Source organism: Eucalyptus grandis, chromosome 9, assembly GCF_016545825.1.
Source record: "Eucalyptus grandis isolate ANBG69807.140 chromosome 9, ASM1654582v1, whole genome shotgun sequence".
Taxonomy (NCBI): Eukaryota; Viridiplantae; Streptophyta; class Magnoliopsida; order Myrtales; family Myrtaceae; genus Eucalyptus; species Eucalyptus grandis.
Genome location: NC_052620.1, coordinates 20,518,948 through 20,539,412, shown reverse-complemented (window position 1 = coordinate 20,539,412; position 20,465 = coordinate 20,518,948). Strand labels below are relative to the sequence as shown.

The 20,465-nt window shown below is 37.4% G+C and overlaps 1 long non-coding RNA gene across 1 annotated transcript; it reads left to right on the top strand.

The window, feature by feature from the left end:
- Nucleotides 1-156: 156 nt before the first annotated feature.
- LOC120288146 lies at nt 157-3,269 on the top strand. Its single transcript, XR_005546436.1, has 3 exons — nt 157-167; nt 275-2,586; nt 2,694-3,269. It is a non-coding gene; the product is annotated as an uncharacterized LOC120288146 (long non-coding RNA).
- Nucleotides 3,270-20,465: the final 17,196 nt, after the last annotated feature.

Here is a 20,465-nt window from a genome sequence, read left to right as displayed (position 1 = left end):
AGAAATGACGAAGTTCTGGATTCTTCTGGGCGCCGCGAGCCTTTCACGTCCTCTCTAGCTTCGCCGCCGGCCGCCAGCTCCGTCGGTGGCCACAGCCGGTCTTCCATCTCCGATCACGGAAGACGCAAGGAGCTCGAACCTAGAACTGAATCACCCTCTCGTCTGAGGTACATTTCCGTCGATTCTAAGTATTCATATGTCTCCCCTACCCGCCGTCAGGTTCTCCGACGGTCAGACCTTACCTCGAACTGAATCACCTCCGGTTGCTGTGTAGAAAGCAACATCGAGAGTTGTCGAGCAGGCCGATGGATTCATCGGTGCATATGCTTCTTCGAGATCGGAGACAGAAGCTCGAGGCCTACGACTGAGTCACTGAGTGTTCCGTCGGCCGTTGACGTTGAACTGCGAAGAGGCTCACGTCGCTGAGTTCGACAATCAACTTCGGCTCCATTTCAATCGCCGTGGTATGCACTTCGTGTTATACAGGGAGAGAGAGAATAATCGAGAAATCTTCGTAGACGGCCAGTTCCTTAGGACGTTCCAACGATGATGGAATTTGTCCATCAATCATCACACTTATCAAATCGTTTCTTTCCCGATTAAACTCGGGTGTCAAATTTTGAATTCCTTTTTCATAGCCGCAAATGAGAGTCACTGTTTCTTCGGTCCATATGGTTGCTGGTGCTAATTGGTTCGAGAGTACTGGTTTGAGTTTGATGCGGTGGTGTCAAGGTATGGGAGGTGCCATGTGTTAGACGACGCACAGAAGGTATTCGGTGAAATTATCCAAGACAAGGATCAGTAATGTTGCCTTGCGGAATTCAATTATGCTTAGCCAGGAACCGTAGGAATGCGCTCATCTCAGTTAGAGCATTCGGATTCCAACAAATAAGCCAAGTCAAACGTCTCCTTTTACGTATGATCATGTGCGATTTTGCTTCATGTTCTGTTTTCGTACTCATATTCCCATCTCTTAATGTTTCCTGTTCAGAGTACCTCGTTGCTCCTGCCTTTTACTTCATTGCCACAGAGACCTTTCTTGTTTCAATCAGTAGCCTGGAGTTGTTTGTCAAGTTGAGTGAAACAGAGTTGCTCTTCTTTGTTATTGAATGCTGGGACACGTTATCAATTACCTTGAGTTAGATGTGGTCAATTTTCAATAAGATTCAGATCAAATAGTAATGACCACCAAAGCCCCCTCATCTTCCAGGTTCTTGCTTCTCATCTAAATGAAGTTCATAAGTAATTTGTGCATGTTTAAGAAATTGTGACATTCTGGTTGAGTATACGGAAGGGTGTCTTTAAGTCTGTGCAACTTGACAAAGTTTATTTTTGAGGAGCAAGGCCCATGTAAGTGGGGCTACATTCTTGATTGGCTTCTTTTTAGTGGGTACCATAGTATTTCACCTAGAGGCCTGGAACAATGGCACAGCTTCCGGTATCATTTCCATTGCCTACTGAACATGCTGGATTAAGGGCTATACCTGCAGTACGTGCTCGCCATATGGTAATTTCTTGGTCATAAGTGCTGTAGATACATGTTCAATGCATGTTGATTTCTTGGCTATGAGTGCTGCTTCTAGATGTTAAATTGACTGCGTTTGGTTTGTGTATGCTGGCTTCAATATGCTGGCTATGCATGTTGATGCCATGTTTCATGTATGTTGTCTGGGTGGTTTGGTTTGTGACAGGTTAATACTTCCATAATTTATGAGTGTTTTGATAATATATTGTCTATTCTGGTTGGTGCATTTTTACGGGTCCATTGATGAGTGGATGTATTATTCCAAGTGGATTTCTTTCAATAAGCCGGTCCAGAGTTTTGAAACTTGGTTTGTTCAATGTCAATCTTCTTGTTACGCATATTATTGGTGGGTGTCAATCAAACTAGTGATTGCCTAAAGATACCCTTTTTACCTATTGACTCACTATTTCGTTCAATTAAGGGGCTATCATCTTTATGACATTGAGTTCTTTACTGTGCACATTTCTTTAGTGATGACATCCACTAACATATGAAAAATAGTTAAAATTTTATAAGGATCTCAATATGGAAAAATGGACACTTTAGTGTCTATATCCATTCCAATGCTCAGTGATTCCATAGAACTATATACACTTTCATTTGAATGTATAAAATGCAAAATCCAACCGAAAACACAAACAAAGAAAAACTCGAGAACAATAAAAAACTTCATCAAAATATCATGGTCGACCATAGCTGATCTATGAGGACTACCCCAGCTCCTATCACTTCTAACTTCATCGAGACGCCAATAGTGGTCCCGAAATAATAGGAAAGAATGAAATTACCTAGACATTGAAATTTTAAAAAAAGTATAAGAAAAGTGAAGCTAACTAGTTATGTACCGTGGTGAACTTAGAGAAGTACCATGAATTACTTCTTCACGAAATAGGAGGAAGATCACAGCCATCCTTTCCATTGCCTTGATGGTCTTCAACTTTCTTGAGGCAAAACCAAAGGCTGCCATCCACCCTGAAGGACCAAAGCTGAATGACAACATCCTTCATGAGTTCATTTCGCGCATAAGGATGCGCGACTCCATTCCACCTCTCCGTCAACACGTAAGAAAAATTTCTGCTCTTGTAATTCCACCTCTTGAGTTGCAAGCCGTGAGAAACTCGAGGCACGGCTCAATGCGGGAAACCTTAATGCCCTCCTACCTATCTAGGATTCGGATCTCTTCTTCGCGCAGGAAACTTTGCCTTATCTGCTTGTTGGGTATAGAGAGCCTACTTTGGCCTCGGCTCATGTCCGTGGCAGTAAGAGTCTTCTCCACCACGAGCGTCATATACCGACCGTGCATCTCCTGAATTTTGTCCATGTACTTCGTCGGCAATTTGCTTGGTCCGATTAGAGCCGCGAGACCCATCTTGGGAGTTTTCTTGGGTTTCTTGGAAACTCTTCCCCATTCTTGGGTTTCGGAGGAATCAAATGTACGCGACCTCTTCTTGTGGTTCTCAGCGACAGCTCTCGAAGGTTCTTGCTTGTTGTTTTGGACAACGACAAATGGGTCAGAACTTGACGTCTGGGCGTGGAATGTCGGCCTTCGCGCTCGCGGGGATCTCTTCTTCCGAACGATCCATCCGACACCGATTGGCCCAAAAGTGGTGGTGGTCACGAGGGTGACCTTCTTCTCAACATCACGATCCAAGATGGAAGGCCCGAGACTTAGCTTTCCCTCGGAGATGAAAGAAGCTACGTCTGCCAAGAGATTGAGAGATGAGAAATCGAGCTTCATCTTTCTGTCCCCTTTGAAAGACGGTTTGCAGACCGAAAGTAGACCGTCGCTGCCGGAAAAATTTGATACCCCATTATCGCCAAGTGCTGAAGAGATGAACAGACGAAGAGACGATAATCGTGGGTTTTGCGACACAGAGAGAGAGAGAGAGAGGGAGGGGGAGAGAGAGAGAGAGCGCGGCGAAGAATGGGTGAGAGGGAGGGGAAGAAGAAAGCTAGTGCGATTGCAAATTAGGAAATATTAGGAAATACTTGAAGAAGATGAGAATTCTGAGTGGATCATAAGTGAGATGCGGGAGTTTCAAAATAGGAAATATTAGGGCTTTGTGACCATTGTGACCGTTGCGTGTTTACTCGGACGAGTGATTCTGAAAAATAATTTGTTGTCGATCTCCGAATTAGCCACGAATTGTTGTCTGCCCCGAATTTTTCACCAAAAAATTGTACTTTGATTTTAATTGCACGTGTATTACAACTCTCCGGATTTTAATTACACGTGTACCTGAAAGCAGAGCATGATTTTGCGAGGAGCCGAGAGCTAATAAAACATTATCACTGATTTCTCTCAGTCACAGGTCTTCTTCGTCGTTCTCAATTGCCAGAAATCAGCCGTGGCTGTCGATCTCCACCGCACCCACCACGGCGCCAAAATTCCTCTTTTCTGCCCTGTTTTCTGGCCAGGAAGTTTGAAGTAGTTGGTTCTCATTCAGAACTCCTTTGCAGGCACTGATCCTCATTGCGAACACGTCTAAGGCCTTCATTCTCCGATATGCACACTGGCCGAGGCTAGAAATCCAATTAACCAACGTAAAATCCATTAACTCTGTTTCTGTCGCCTACGAATGAAACAGAGGCCTTGAGCTCTATTTGATGTTTGTGAGAAAAGAAGTTGTGACTGAAGCTCTTTTAATGTGTTTAATGTGTGTTAATATTGTTGTGATGATTTGAAATCGAGTCGTCGCTTTATCTGTGTACAAGTTCGTTGATCGAAATGTATATCACTCGTTTGATGAAATGCTTGAACTAAATAAATTAGGATATGCTTCTATTCAACCCTTGAACTGAAAGTCACGCTACCTCAATCCAACCTGTGACTCATTAAGGCTTCATTTATGGGTCGTCTTCCGTTGGAATATGATATTCATTTGTCATTGAATTGGCGTTATGATTCTCATCATCGGTATGTTTCTCTTGGTCGCTATGCTTGGTTCTGATATTCTTTCTCGCTGTGTTGTTTCTTTTTCTGTCTGAGTTCCCTATACTAGGGTGTGTTTGCGTGGTCATCTGCAATTGTGGTGGGAGTTCTGTGGTGGCCGGAGGTCTATGATAATGGAGGAAAGCATGTTTGTGTTGTACTGTTCTTATCGCAATACCGGGGCGCGTTGTTCTCTGACGTAGTTCATGTATGGTCTATTGATTAAGGTGTAGAAACTGTGTCGATGAAGTTCCACCTGTGATTGATCAGTGAGTGCTGAATGTTTAGACATAGAAGAAGACTAAAGGAAAGCAGAAAGGCAGTTGAGAGGCTGTTGCATCAGAGAAGGACTGAGAAAGGGAAACAGAAAGAAATAACTATTAAAAAAATTAATAGAAATAAACGGAAAACAATAAAAGATGAAAGATAAAAATGGTTGGAAAATACGGTTGTCGGATAGGTTGTTAAGTCTCAAGAAAATTTTATTTGAATTCCATTTAGTCTGTGATCTTATACTTTAGGATGTTACATTCATGATTTTTGGGATAAAATGAATTTTCAATCATTTAATACAAGAAAAGCCATAAGCGGATAGTTAGACCTAAGTGGGTGCAATTTAAATGTTATTTATTTTCAACTTAAATTGGGGTGTAATAAAAAAGCCGTATACATGCTGCTAAAACCATTGCAAGAAAATGAACCGCGATGAGATTACATGTACAAAGTTACAGCAACAAAACCCCTTCTCTTTAGGAGAGATCACCGAAGTCCTCCAGGCCAGACCTAGAGATCTATACAACAAGTGAGTTCCCCATCTTGCTTTCAGTAATTGCTGTTGTAAATCTTCTTAGACTCATGTTCTTTCCAGGATGGAACAACCTTTTTTCGGAATGGACGGTTGAACCATCTTTACTGGAGTCCTAACTGCACAAGCAGATATATGATGTGAAAATATGTCAACCGCCAATTAGTGAGACCAATGTGGGATGCCATGATACAAAGTTTAAGTCTGACAAAATACTAAATTGAAAAGGAAAGCGTGATTTCATAGGCCTCACATTTTCGAAGATTAAGAAGAGGGAGAGCGAGTAGAAGCCCCTCTGTCTCTTGCCCAGTCCCCTAGAGGGTTCCTTTGTATGCTCGACGAAATCCACCTTCGCCACAACAAGCACTCCCGTTAGAAACTCTTCGTGGCCCAAGCTAACTCATGGAAAGTGAAATTCTGGAACGTGACATTGCCACGCTCCTTGTTTTTGGCTTCGCCTCCTGCCTTAGGCTCCTTGATTCTAGCAACCGATACAACAAGTGATAGGAGGAAAGATAAATTTTCAAGCAGTACCTCAAAGACAACAAATGACCAACTACTACCGATATTAGATGTTACATATCTTATTCATGAAAGTTCAGGTACTATTTAATGCATTAGTTAAATCTTTAGCGCCGCAGACTTAGGAGCTATAAGGCTCATGATTGCTCTGCGCAGCATCTCCCAATGAAACAATTTCCAAAAGCCTAATATCTGAGTAACAAATTGCCCAAATCAGTCTTGGAGATACAAAAGGGGTCTTTCAGAATCTTCATGTGGATACTTTGTTTCTCGTCATTTATCAAATGTTGATTCATATCTATTTGTGAGACAAAACCTAATGAATACTATCATTACCATTCAGAATGGGCAAACATGATATATATTCTACGTTCCCAATTCATATCTTCAGCCATTACATCAGTGCTTTTGAAGAAATTAAAAATCCCGAGGTGACTGTAAATGGGTATCATCGGGCCCCACTTATCTCTCGGCCAAAGAGAAAAGTAAACATCAATAGAGGAACATATAGGAGAGAAATAAGAAACTCGATTTTCGGGGCATTTATAAATTAATCCATGGAAAGTCATTACTCATCAAAATTTAAATGGCTTTTCAATGAGGACTAGGCTTCCATCGAGCATCGACAGGATGGAAAAAAAAAAAAAAAAAAAAGACGTGGAAAGCAAAGCTGGCAATAGGCAATAGATACCATTGAGAGCAACGGAAGAGCAAAGGAATGATCAAGCAATATTAATTTTAGTTTTTTGCGAAAAGAAATTGTCAGGACAATAACATTTATGCGGCAGTTTTGTGAAGTTAAAGTCAATAACTAGACTTCCTCTATCCATGACTTGTTCCCTAAAACATGTTTACCCTTAGACTCTACAAGAACCCAAACAAAAGAAATCATTAATGCAGAAGTTCATTGTACAAGACCACCAACCGATAGGTCTGCAGAAAAAGAATCGATTTGAAAGTGTTTGGCCAATGAAAAGATTTGTGCTTGTATGCTTCAAATTAACCTCTTCATTGAGCATATGAGCTTTGGGCCAGTAACATATATCCGTTTCGTTATTGGAATCAGTGTTCAATGCTTCAACATTTCAGTCGATGCGGTTAGATATTGACACTGATTTACTCAATTCTGGCTGCTACTAAGCTGCGACTAATATCCAACTAGCATCCAAACAAATGCCTATACAACCAATGCCATCTGCTGCAACTAGAACGAGCTTTCATCATGACTCACTTCCTATCTTCTTCTTTTTTTATCAGAATCTAATCAAATTGTATGCACCTGATTCTCCCTTGGCAAGCTTCTCCAACTTCATTTGACGCTGCCCATTTTCAGTTCATAAATTACCTAAAACCACAACAACCCACCATCACCATCATCACGCACATGGTAAAACCCGAAAATGCACAATGAACTAGCTGACGATGCTCTCAATTCCAGACAGCAAAGTTGGACCCCACGCATCCGCGGAGACAAGCCAGGGATGCGTCTGATGAAACTGAAACTTTGACAATCTCGTCGCCGCTCGGCCGAAACGCTCTCAGCCACACCATTTCGGATCGAAGAAGAAGGAAACAAACTACACATTAAACGATGAAACTGAAGCCGAAATGAAGCCCAACGAGTGAGATGTAGATGCAATTCAGCTGTGAAAATGGGCCCATCGAGGAGTGGGCCCATCTCATGGATTGGGCCTAACCGATTTTTATGGCCTCCATCTCCTCCTCCTTTTTTTTTTCTTCTTCATCAACTTAACAGCGAAAGAACAATAAATGAAACCCACACGCAGACATCATCATCACCAGCAAGAAGAAGATGCAAGAATAGAACCATAAAAAAAAAAAAAAAAAAAACACCGAATTTTTATTGATCCGCTCCGGACTCAAGAATTGAAGAATACCTTAATTTTTATTTATGTTCATCATCTCTGCTCTTCGTATGTACAAAAACCCTAATGAAGATAGGAGTGTCCACGACACATGTAACCCTCGGCATACTGTACATGTACGAGGAAGTGTTGGAAAAATATGGCTTCAAACTTGATAGAACAATGAAGACGAATATTCAAAGTACTCAAGTTGGATTTTGAGACGTCATATCATTTTCTTTAAGAATTTATTTGCCTTCACAAAGTTGCTTCAATGGTCACCGGAAAAATCTTCTAAGATACAACAAATTCTCAAATAGGAATACTAGATAGCAATTCTAGTATTTCTCTAGGGTCTTTTTAGGAAACAATCGAAAAATTGGTTGCTGTTTTTTCTGAATGAAGGTTCGAAAAATGATCACATCGTTTCTTCTGAAAATGACAAGTATATATATAAAATGTCTTACATGCAACCTTTCGTAAAAAAAATTCCAAAAATTGAACAAACACGTCATTTTGAAAATTGTTCGATTAACAAATGCGTCCATTTGGAATAAGTCGAAAACCAAACAATTGCAATCCTTCGAGAAAAGTTACAAACTGATTAAGTAATTTTTACAAAGGTTGTCTTGAAAAGACCCAAACAAAATTCGAGTAATAAATTTTTTTAAATAAATAAAATTTTGAATTGCTAAGTACCCCAAATATTATTCACATACCCGCATGCGGTATAGTGAAATCTAGCCCCACCCAATCATTCCTTTAACTTTACAAAAGAAATCCCACACTTATTAATTAAATTTACTTTCTCTCACTTTTTCTATGTGGGATAAGGAAAAAGCACTTTTGTTTTTACAAACAAACCTCCAACGGGAAGAAAGACTTGTGTATTCATATTTACATCCGGACACCCAATTCCTCGGGTCTCGCGAAATCTCTGTCGGCGCCCGAGCTTCCCACCGATGACCGAGTACTCCAGTGAAGTCTAAAACCACGCCGTCCTCCAAGAGATTGAGATAGTCATCCCGATCAAACTCAGAATCCCCAAGATCGGAGGGCGCGGGAGTGCGCTCCACCGACAAATTTCCGCTGCTGACGGCTGAGTTCTCCGGCAAAGCCAAGAAACGCTCGCCGTCATCCAAGAGATTCAGAAAGTTGTTCGACCAAACCCAGAATCCCCAAGATTGAAGGGCGCGAGAGCGGGCTCCACTACCAAATTTCCGCCACCACCTGCCGAGTTCTCCAGCAAAGACAAGAAACCGCCGTCGTCCGTCGAAAGAGCCGACAACGCTGGGCCTTGACCCTCTCGAATGTCGAATTTATCTCCTCGTCGGTCAGAACATGAGAATAGCCCACACCGAACTTGAATTGTGAATCATCCTTTAGCTTTTCCTGCGCAGTCGTCCAACCCTGTTTCGGCCCATTCCGCGCACTCAGTTAGAGCCATTGGCGGCATCGCGTCGCCGGTCTGGAGGTAGCGGGCAATTATCTCTTCGGCCGATGGGTCACCGAAAGAGCAGGGCTTCCATCGGGGGAGAAGACAAGGACCGTGGCGCTCGGAGGCCTTGTTGAAGAGGCCCTTGCGCCTCTTCGCGTACGTCACAAGCCGGGCTGCCGGGTCCACGATTTTCGATATGGCCGGACGAGCAGGAGGGAAATATCAACTTATGCGCGTTTTTGGCATTTCGAAATTTTTGGTAATATTCTAATATCCCCTATTTTTATGTAAACTGTGCAGTTAAGCCCTCAAACTTTTTATTTCTATCAATTGAACACTTTAATTATCTGCGAGCGGTGATTTCTTCAATCCATTCCTTCGTAAAAATTAAATAACATGAGTAAAGAAATCTCTTTAAAGTATATAATCGAAGTTAGCTTAAGATAAATTATAATTGTTTTGGCTACGATTATTTCTGTTTGTCTACGTGTATTTTTTAAATCTTTTTTTTAAATCTCTTCAGAAATTTGAAAATGAAAATATCTGTTAATAAATATATGACAAGCTAAATTGTAATTTCCTTAATGAGTCAGTATTTTGTATAAAATAGTTATAATAGTTGCAACACTTGATTATAGGAATAATAATTTAAAATGTAAAAGACGCTCTACATAAAAATATAATACGCTGTTACAAGGTTTGTTTATAAGATATAATAGTGTTTAATACTATACTTTTTTCTCTTCTCTTGGCTCGATTTTTTAGATAGGCATCATCTAAATCATATGTAGACACCAATTTAGATTTCCTAAAACGACATAATGATCTCATCTAATTGCTTTTCATGATAATCCAGTACAGTGACTGCAACAATGTCTCTCCAAAACCTTTTGTAAGGGCATTGTTTCAGTTGCTGCATTCCCTTGGTGCTGACCCTGATTAATGGTTTTTCTGATAATTGCAGGAGGCTCAAGTTCACGAAGCAAATTCAGAATCGAATCCAAAAGACCCTAGGAGAGAAGTGCGCCTGTTGTGTCTTATTTATTTCCCATGGGTCCTTGTGCACCGTCCTGTGCGCAAATCTCTCTCAACATGGTGTGTGACCAAGGACATCACTAGGAGAGGACCCTGTTGGAACACCTAACTTGCCCTCCCCTGGAAAAATCAATAAGCCCGCTACCCACTTGCTTTTCTGAAATAATCAACGAATGTATAGAAATGGTGACAACATTTATTCTCCCACGGGATGCTAATGAGAAACGCTTGATCTAGTAAAAACTCATCACGGCAACTGTACTTTTTTACTGTCATCGGCAGAAGCAACAACTAGTTTGATAAATAAGGTAGGTAAATGTGCTTCTTCTAAGCAGATGATTGAGAAAAGCAATTTAAACCATTCTTCTCTGACTGTCAAACGAGAGAATATGACATCATGTGACGAAAGACAAGAACACAATTAGTTTCAATCAGAGTATGAAGAAAAGAACTTGAGAAAGTGGCCTAAAGAGAAGCAAACGAAAATGAAACGTACCTATTGAAGCAGTCCGAGCAATTTCTAACATCAAAGACAAACCAGGATCTCCACACAGCTCTGCCACGCATACAGGGTTCCCATCTTGACAAGTATATAGTATCATACACAAAGGATCTACTATGTCTTTGGCTCCAAATTCTTGCCGGCATTAGAAATTCATTCGGAAAGAATTGAACCCAAATTGTTTGTTGGTGTCTCTCTCCAGCCAATGAGACATTTGCTAGAGTGTGCAAGGCTATCCTGATGGCTCCTCAATCTAAGGCAGGAGTGTGCATCAGAGCCCTCAAGACAGTCAAATTGATCCCAACTCCATTCTTCTCAATGAAAGTATTCTGATTTACAACTTCTCCAAGCACATAGGTTCCTCAGAAGCTGCAGTGATGGTACCAGAAGTTCAGTCAAATATTGCGAGTGTCCTTGAATTAGATCAAGTACCTAAGCAAAGACAGTCTGCATTTCTTGATATTTTCACAAGAACTTCTAAGGCGTCCGCTAGACTTGTGGTTTTAGCATAAGCAAACAACTGATCGAGAATATCATCTGGCAAAGAGGACCCCACATTCTCGTCCATTTAAGATTAATTATTCTTTTGGCCGTACACACCGAGGAAGCACCTACTCAACTCTGCAACATTTCAATTGTACAAGGAACTATCAAAGACTAACTTCCATCGTAAGTCAAGGTCCTCAAGCTGAAAACCTGTCCACAAAGCATGGCCCGATAAGAAAAGGGCAACATATCGATTCATCAACGGATAAGGGATTCCACGTAATGAGCGCAGAATCCATCCGACCTGTTATTGGCATTCTTTCAAGCAATTGGTGGGCACGAACCCCAGAGTGCATAAGGGCAAGCGGGATACCCGTTTGAATGCTCAACTCTGCTACAGAACTACCGCTGATGTGCTTGCGATCATAGCCGTCTTCCTTTTCAAATGCTAACTGAACTCTCAAAGGTGATTCCTGTCAAACCAAATTATTAAGATAGACCGGCGGGTAAAGCTAAAACCAGAGGTGGAATTTAATTCAAATTTGCCTTCACCTTCTCGGATTTTAGGAGGAGAAAGAGAGCGCTTCGAGAGGTTTCTGTGAGCTTCTCGAACGATGAAGCCCCACCGCCTTTACAGAAGTTCGCTCAGAAAGACCGTTTTAGCAAGTCGTTACTTGTACAACATTATTTTCTTAATCTCGTCATAGATATTTTTTACAAGAAAAGAATAAAAATAAAACACCGATATAATTTGGTGCAATTTTCATTCAATAAGAGCAGTAATTTTTCTTCTGTTTTCCTTATTGATGAACATGAAAATTGAAAATGTTTTAAGTCATACTAGCCCATCCAAACTAGCATATGAATTCAAGGTGTGAAACTTGATATTTAATTAGATTTATTTCTTTGCATTTTACATTTTTCTCGTTGTACAACGATATTTGGAAATTCTCCCTAATTGCTGTTTAAGGTCGTCTCTTCCAGGTTTTGCCTCATCATTCCACAAAATCTCTTGAAGTATGGAAGTGAGGGTTTGCCTGTAGTTTCTTTTGTGGTCGAGCTATGGCATTTTTCTTTGAGATTCGCTGATTTTAGATCCATGAATGTTATTGGACTTTTTTAGGAAAAATAACCCAAATGATCCATGCACTTTGACTCAATATGTAATGTAGTTCTTGAATTTTTAATCTATTCAATGTGGTGAAAGTTGTTCAATGTAGTTTATAAACTTTTGGTACATATTTAACTTAATTCTTGAATTATATGAAAATGTTCAATATTATCCTTCAATTAATTCAAGTTGAGAGATATTCAAGTTGATTTGGTGTCAGTTGAGAGAAAGTGCTCAGTAAGAAATAGATTTGGTTGTAATACTGATCGTACCCTTTGCGTGGAGACAACCTTAGAGTAAAAGGTCCATGTATTCTCATGAGACTTTCTTTCCCGGTTTGTTTTGTTCGATGTGTCATTCATCCTTATATCTTTTGGTGCTGGTTATCATCATATAGTAATGGAGTAAATGGTAATTTACCTTCTCTTTCTGGTGATAGTAAAACTTTTGTTATCTTCATTAACTGATATCTAACTATAATCGTTTGCTGTCGGATTACCAAGACACACGAATTAATAAAGTGTACCTTCATTTCAAATTCTTGCGAAAGAAATTCATCTTGAAGAACTCTGAGTGATGACGAAGGCGATGTTGTGGACCTCCGCAAGAAGTTGTGTAAAACAGTTTACACCCCTACAGCTTCACTTGATTCAGGGCAGCGGATGTATGAAAAGAAGGACAATAGTTTCTTGACAAATTCCTTCGTCGAGAAGCAAAATGATTTGCCTCTAACTGAGCCTTGTTAGAATATTTAAAAAAGAAACCACACATTTACCTTCATTTAATAGCTTAAGCTTTTAGAATATTTGGCATGGTTTCACAAAATTCTACATGATATCAAAACTGAAGATCTTGAATTCAAATTTTTCCATGCCTCACTTTGTCACCCCGACTAAATTTTCACACTTAATATTAGGTAAAAAATTAGACTAAATCTACGAGGAAGTATTGAATATTTAATTATATAACCACTAATTCACCTTTATCTAACAGTTTAAAGCTTTCAGAACAGAACAGTTGGTAGTGAACGAAGAATTCTGGAAAGATATGTTGCTAGTTCTAGGGGCCTCTCCCCGGAAGGAGTCCTGAAAAAGTTTGTAAGTCAGGTCAGTTGATTATGTGTGAAATATGTGTGCTTGATACTTCCAGGCCCATGAGCAGTAGTGAGCCTTATGTTAGAAACTCAACACGTCCTTCTACATGCGTAAGGCTTCCAGCAACAGTTCTGGGTCAATCTCGTCCTCCAAGAAATGTGGTGCATAAAAGCTCATATTATGCATCTTCTTGTCTTAGACAGAAACTTATACAGAGAGATTAATCGTATTGGGCCAGTTTTTACATGGATAATTTTTGGCTGGTTCTTGTTTTTTGTGGTGTCATTTTGTCTATCATTTCCATTACTTTTAAATTGGCCAGATTGTGGGAGTAATGAGTATGCAGCTGATTATGATGCATTGGTTGAAGGAGAAGCTCTAGCCAAGGTGTCGCTGCTCCAAAAAGAAACAGAGTCACTATGTCCGGGTGCTGAGTTTCCGGAACAAAGAACAAGCTCTAATACTGGGAATAGGAAAAGTATTATAAACCCAAAAAATGATGCTGCTACTAGTACTTTGTCTTCTCCGAGGTAAAGGAATTGGGGTGCTTCCAATCTAATATACATTCTAAACATATTAATCCATTAGATCTCGTAACGTTGAAATTTTTATGAACTCTTTATTTAAATTTCATTTGTGACTGGTTTCCACATTCGACTGCTATTACGCCTAAAAAGTGCTCGCATATTTGTATTTGTTATTGGATTAACAATTATAACGAACAGCTAAGCAACTTGTCTTTTAGCATCAAGAAAAAAGAAAAATAGAAATGAGATTGATAATTGGTTATTCTTTATGAATAGAGTAGGCGTTGACCTATGAAAATACTTTCTAGCCTTTGTGTATTCCAAGATTTTTAAGAATGATTAATTGGAATTCTTTATAAAAAGAATATGAATTGATTTAGAAAAAGACTTCATGGTCCACGTTTAATTCGAGATTTCAAGTTTTGACGGTGGTCCAATTAGGCTTTCGTGAACCCCATATATACTGATTTTAAAAAAAAACTTTATAGTCTTTGTTTGGTCAAAGATTCCAAGTTTTGCCCACGGATCTCGAAAAACTTTCTGATCGCGTTACTAAGCTCACGTGAACCACCACGTGGACAAAGTATATGTTAAGCTACCTCATACATATATTGAAATTTCTGTGTGAGATTCCTAGACATTAAATCTCCACCGACTCTTATGGGAATATTAAACTAAATGCTCTAATTGAATTTTTTCGGAGGAGTAATAATAGAGTTGAAGGATAAAAAGGTTAAGGCTTCTCACATTTTTAACTAATTTCTTTTGCAAAACATGATTATCTTAAGAGAGATGTTATCGGGGAGAAAAAAAATTAAAGAGGATAATAGTTTGTTCTAACATTTTACGCTGGTAGATCTTGTAATGTTCAAATTTTTATGAACTCTTTAATTTCATTTGTGACTAATTTCCACACTTGGCCGTTAGTATACTTAAGAGAGTGCTCGCATATTAAATAAATCTACGGTTGCCAGTTTGTATGATGGGTGAACAAATAATAATGAATAGCAAAGCAATTTGTCTTTTAGCATCAAGAAAAAAGAAAAAAAATATAAACGAGACTGATTAATTGGTCATTCTTTATGGACAAAGTATAATTTGATCTAAAAAAATACTTTTGTTCTTTGTTTTTTCAAGATTCCAAGACTGATTAATTGTAATTCTTTATAAAAGGAATATGAATTGATCTACGCAAAGGCTTTCTAGTCTTTGTTTATTTCAAGGTTTTAGTTCTAATAGCAAGCCCGTTATTAGGCTTTTGTGAATCACCGTATGAACTGATCTAGAAAAAAGAACTTTGGTCTTTGTTTATTCCAAAATTCTAAGTTTTGACCGTTGATCTAGAAAAACTTTATGGTCGCATTACTAAGCTCACTTGAACCACTACGAGTACAAACTATTTATTGAACCACTTCATGCATATGTTGAAATTTTTGTTTGAGATCCGAAGACAATTAACTTCAACCAAATCTTATGGGAAAATTAAGCTAAATGCTCTAATTGAATTTTCGGACAAGTAATAATAGAGTTGAAGTAAAAAAAGATAAAGACTTCTCGCATTTTTTTATTGATTTCTTTTGTCAAACATATTTATGTTAAGAGAGATAATATCGGGATAAAAAATTAAAGAGGGTAACAGTTTGTTCTAACATTTTAAGCCGTTAGATCTTATAATATTCAAATTTTTATGTACTCTTCAATTTTTATTTTTTTTTCATTTGTGACTAATTTTCATGCTTAGCCACTATTACACCTAAGAGAATGCTGACACATTGAATAAATCTATGGTTGCTAGTTTGTATGATGGGCGAACAATTATTAACGAGCAGCAAAGCAATTTGTCTTTTAGCATCAATGAATATATATATATATATATATATATATATATATATATATATATATATATATATATAAATGAGACTGATTAATTGGTCGTTCTTTATGGACATAGTATGAATTGATATAAAAAAGGTACCTTTTGTTCTTTGTTTATTCCAAGATATCAAGGACTGATTAATTAGAATTCTTTATAAACGGAATATGAATTGATCTACACAAAGGCTTTATAGTCTTTGTTTATTGCAAGGTTTCAGTTCGACAAAGGGTTCCATTATTAGGCTTTTGTGAATCACCGTATGAATTGACCTAGAAAAAAGAACTTTTTGGTTATCGTTTATTCCAATATTCTAAGTTTAGACCGTGGATCTAGAAAAACTTTATGGTCACATTACTAAACTCACTTGAACCACCACAAGTACAAACTATTTATTGAACCGCTTCATGCATATGTTGAAATTTCTGTGTAAGATCCAAAGAAAATTAATTTCAACCAATTCTTATGGGAAAATTAAGCTAAATGCTCTAATTGAATTTTCGGATGAGTAATAATAGAGTTGAAGTATAAAAAGATAAAGACTTCTTGCATTTTTGACTAATTTCTGTTGCCAAACATGTTTATCTTATGAGAGATAATATCGGGGATAAAAATTAAAGAGGATAGCGGTTTGTTCTAACATTTTAAGCCGTTAAATCTTGTAATGTTCAAATTTTTATGAACTCTTCATTTTTTTTATTTGTGACTAATTTTTATGGTTGGCCGCTATTATGCCTAAAAGAGTGCTCGCATGTTAAATAAATCTATGATTGCTAGTTTGTGTGATGGGTGAACAATTATTAATGAGCAGCAAAGCAATTTGTCTTTTAGCATCAAGAAAAAAGAAAAAAAATAGAAATGAGACTGATTAATTGGTCATTCTTTAGAGACATAGTATGAATTGATCTAAAAGAAGTACTTTTTGTTCTTTGTTTATTCCAAGATTCCTAGGTCTGATTAATTGGAATTCTTTATAAAAAGAATATGAATTGATCTGCACAAAGGCTTTCTGGTCTTTGTTTATTTCAAGGTTTCAATTTTGACAGCGATCTCGTTATTAGGCTTTTGTGAATCACCATATGAATTAATCTAGAGAAAGACCTTTTTGTCTTTGTCTACTCCAAATTTTCTAGTTCGAAAAGCTGCTCCGTTGATCTAAGGAAAAGACTTTTTGGTCTTTGTTTATTCTAAGATTTCAAGTTCTAACAATTGTCCAGTTGATCTAAAAAAATAATAATTCTGGTCTTTATTATTATTATTTTTTCAAGTTCTGATTGTTGATCTAGAAAATTTATGGTCACGTTACTAAGCTTAAGTGAACCACCACGACAAACTATTTCTTGACCCACTTTTGTTGAAAACTTTGTTTGAGATTCAAGGACAATTAACGGACAAATATCTTTTGTTACTATTTTATAATAAGCGAAAGTGTACAGACACAAGGTGTGTCTATGAAAAGTTAACATTTAAAAGATTTCATAAAATTGACTTGACATGAGACATTTGAATCATTAGTCAATAGAACAAACTTTTCAACAAAATTGAAGCGGTTATACACATATATACGGAAAAAGGAAAATATGATGATGTTTTTGTTAGGTCGTTTATGAGATTACAAAGATTCAATATTTAAAACTGAAATACGTTAGAGATGAGATAAAGTGATTAATCAATACATTTATCCATTGATGGATTTTTTACAAAATAATTCACAATTATTTTTGCTTCAAAAGACGTAATTGACTTGCCCACAGTGTGAATGATGCCACGTGACTGCAGCAAATTGTCCATTCATTGTAATGAAGTTCCGACAATTGACCCCGAGATGTGTACATACACTTTTTTAGCGAAAGAGAAAGTATCCGAAGAGATCAAATTCCTACACGCAAAATGCTGCAATATGTGACTACCTATTTCTCCCATTAATAATTAAATTATTAAATCTAACTAAACGGCTTAGTGGGGCAAAAATAAAACCCGACCGTTCGCATGAGGTGTCCGATTGTGCTATGTATGGGTAAGGCGGGGCAGGGCGTGTTTTTTTTTTTTGGTCGGCGGGGCGTGTCATTAGTTACACTTTCACATTATCAGTACGACGACAAATTCTGACTTCCTAAGGGCTACGATATTATGAAGCTCGTTTTGGGGGAGAAAATCGTCCAAAACCCTTTAGCCATTAAATTAGCAATTCACAGACTAAGCCTTATGTTAAAAACTCAACATGTCCTACATGCGTAAGGCCTGTAGCAACAGTTCTGGGTGAGTCTTGTCCTCTGAGAAATGTAGTGCAGAAAAGCTCATATTATGGAGCTTCTTGTCTTTTCCATTCACTTTAGTTTATTTTTTCTCTATAGAAGCTTATACAGAGAGATTAATCGTATTGAGCCAGTTTTTACATGGATTTTATTTTTTGCTGCTTCTTGGTTTTTGTGGTGTCATTTTGTCTATCATTTCTGTTGCTTTTAATTTGACCAGATTGTGGGAGAATGCAACTGATGATGATGCATTGGTTGAAGGAGAAGCTATAGCCGAGGAGTCACTGTTCCGGAAAGAAACAGTCACTATGTCCCAGTGCTGAGTTTCCCGAACAAAGAACAAGCTCTAATATTGGGAATAGGAAAAGTATTATAAACCCAGAAATTGATGTTGCTACTACTACTTTGTCTTCTCCTAGGCAAAGGAATTAGGACGATTCCGATCTAATTTACATTGTAAACATATCAATCCATTGAGATCTTGTAACGTCTATATTTTTATGAACTCTTTATTTAAATTTCATTTGTGACTAATTTCCACACTCAGCTGCTGTTACGCCTAAGAGTGTGCTCACATATTAAATAAACTTAAGGTTGCTAGTTTGAATTTGTATAATGGATTAACAATTATAATGAACAGCTAAGCAATTGGTCTTTTGGCATCAAGAAAAAAAGAAAATAGAAATGAGATTGGTTAATTGGTTATCCTTTATGAATAGAGTAGGAGTTGATCTATAAAAATACTTTCTAGTCTTTGTGTATTCCAAGGTTCCTAGAATTGATTAATTGGAATTCTTCATGAAAAGAATATGAATTGATTAAGACAAAGACTTCATGGTCTTCGTTTAATTCAAGACTTCAAGTTTTGATGGTGGTCCTATTAGGCTTTCGTGAACCACTATATGAACTGATCTAAAATAACTTTGTGGTCTTTGTTTGGTCCAAGATTTCAAGTTTTGACCACGGATCTCGAAAAACTCTCCGCTCGCATTACTAAGGTCGCATGAATCACCACATGGACGAACTATGTATTGAGCCAGCTCGTACATATATTGAAATTTCTGTGTGAGATCTGTAGACAATTAATCTCAACCGATTCTTATGGCAAAATTAAACTAAATGCTCTACTTCAATTTTCGGAGGAGTAATAATAGAGTTGAAGGATAAAAAGGTTAAGACTTCTCACATTTTTAACTAATTTCTTTTGCCCATGTTTATCTTAAGATAAATGATATCGGGAGAAAAATTAAAGAGGGTAATGATTTGTTCTAACATTTTAGGCCAGTGGATCTTGTAATGTTCAAATTTTTATAAATTCTTTAGTTATTTCTCTTTTGTGACTAATTTTCATACTCAACCGTTATTACGCCTAAGAGAGTGCTCGCATATTAAATAAATCTATGGTTTCTAGTTTGTATGATGGGTGAACAATTAATAACGAATAGCAAAAGCAATTTGTCTTTTAGCATCAAGAAAAAAGAAAATATATATAAATGAGACCAATTATTTGATTATTCTCTATGGACATAGTATGAATTGATCTAAAAGAAAATACTTTTTGTTGTTTGTTTATTCCAAGATTCCTAGGACTGATTAACTGGAATTCTTTGTAAAAGAATATGAATTGATCTATACAAAGGTTTTCTGGTGTTTGTTTATTTTAAGGTTTCGGTTGTAACAGCGGTCCTGTTATTAGGCTTTTGTGAACCACTGTATGAACTGATCGAGAAAAAAAGAATTCGATCTTCGTTTATTCCAAGATTCTAAGTTTTGACCATTGATTTAGAAAAGCTCTATGGTCGCATTACTAAGCTCACTTGAACCACCATGAGTACAAACTATTTATTGAACCACTTCATGCATATGTTGAGATTTCTATGTGAGATCCGAAGACAATTAATTTCAACTAACTCTTCGGGAAAATTAAGCTAAATGCTCTAATTAAATTTTTGGACTAGTAATAATAGAGTTGAAGTATAAAAAGATAAAAACTTCTCACATTTTTAACTAATTTCTTTTGCCAAACTTGTTTATCTTATGAGAGATAATATCGGGGATAAAAAATTAAAGAGGGTAACGGTTTGTTCTAACATTTTAAACCGTTAGATCTTGTAATGTTCAAATTTTTATGAACTCTTCATTTTTTTTTTTTTCATTTGTGACCAATTTCAATGCTCGACCGCTATTATGCTTTAGAGAGTGCTCGCATATTAAGTAAATCTATGGTTGCTAGTTTGTATGATGGGTGAACAATTATTAACGACCATCAAAGCGATTTGTGTTTTATCATCAGGAAAAAAAGAAAAATATAAATGAGACTGATTAATTGGTTATACTTTATGGACATAGTATAAATTGATTAAAAAAACCTTTTGTTGTTTGTTTATTCCAAGATTCCTAGGACTGATTAATTGGAATTCTTTATAGAAAGATTACGAATTGATCTACACAAAGGCTTTCTGATCTTTGTTTATTTCAAGATTTCAATTCTGACA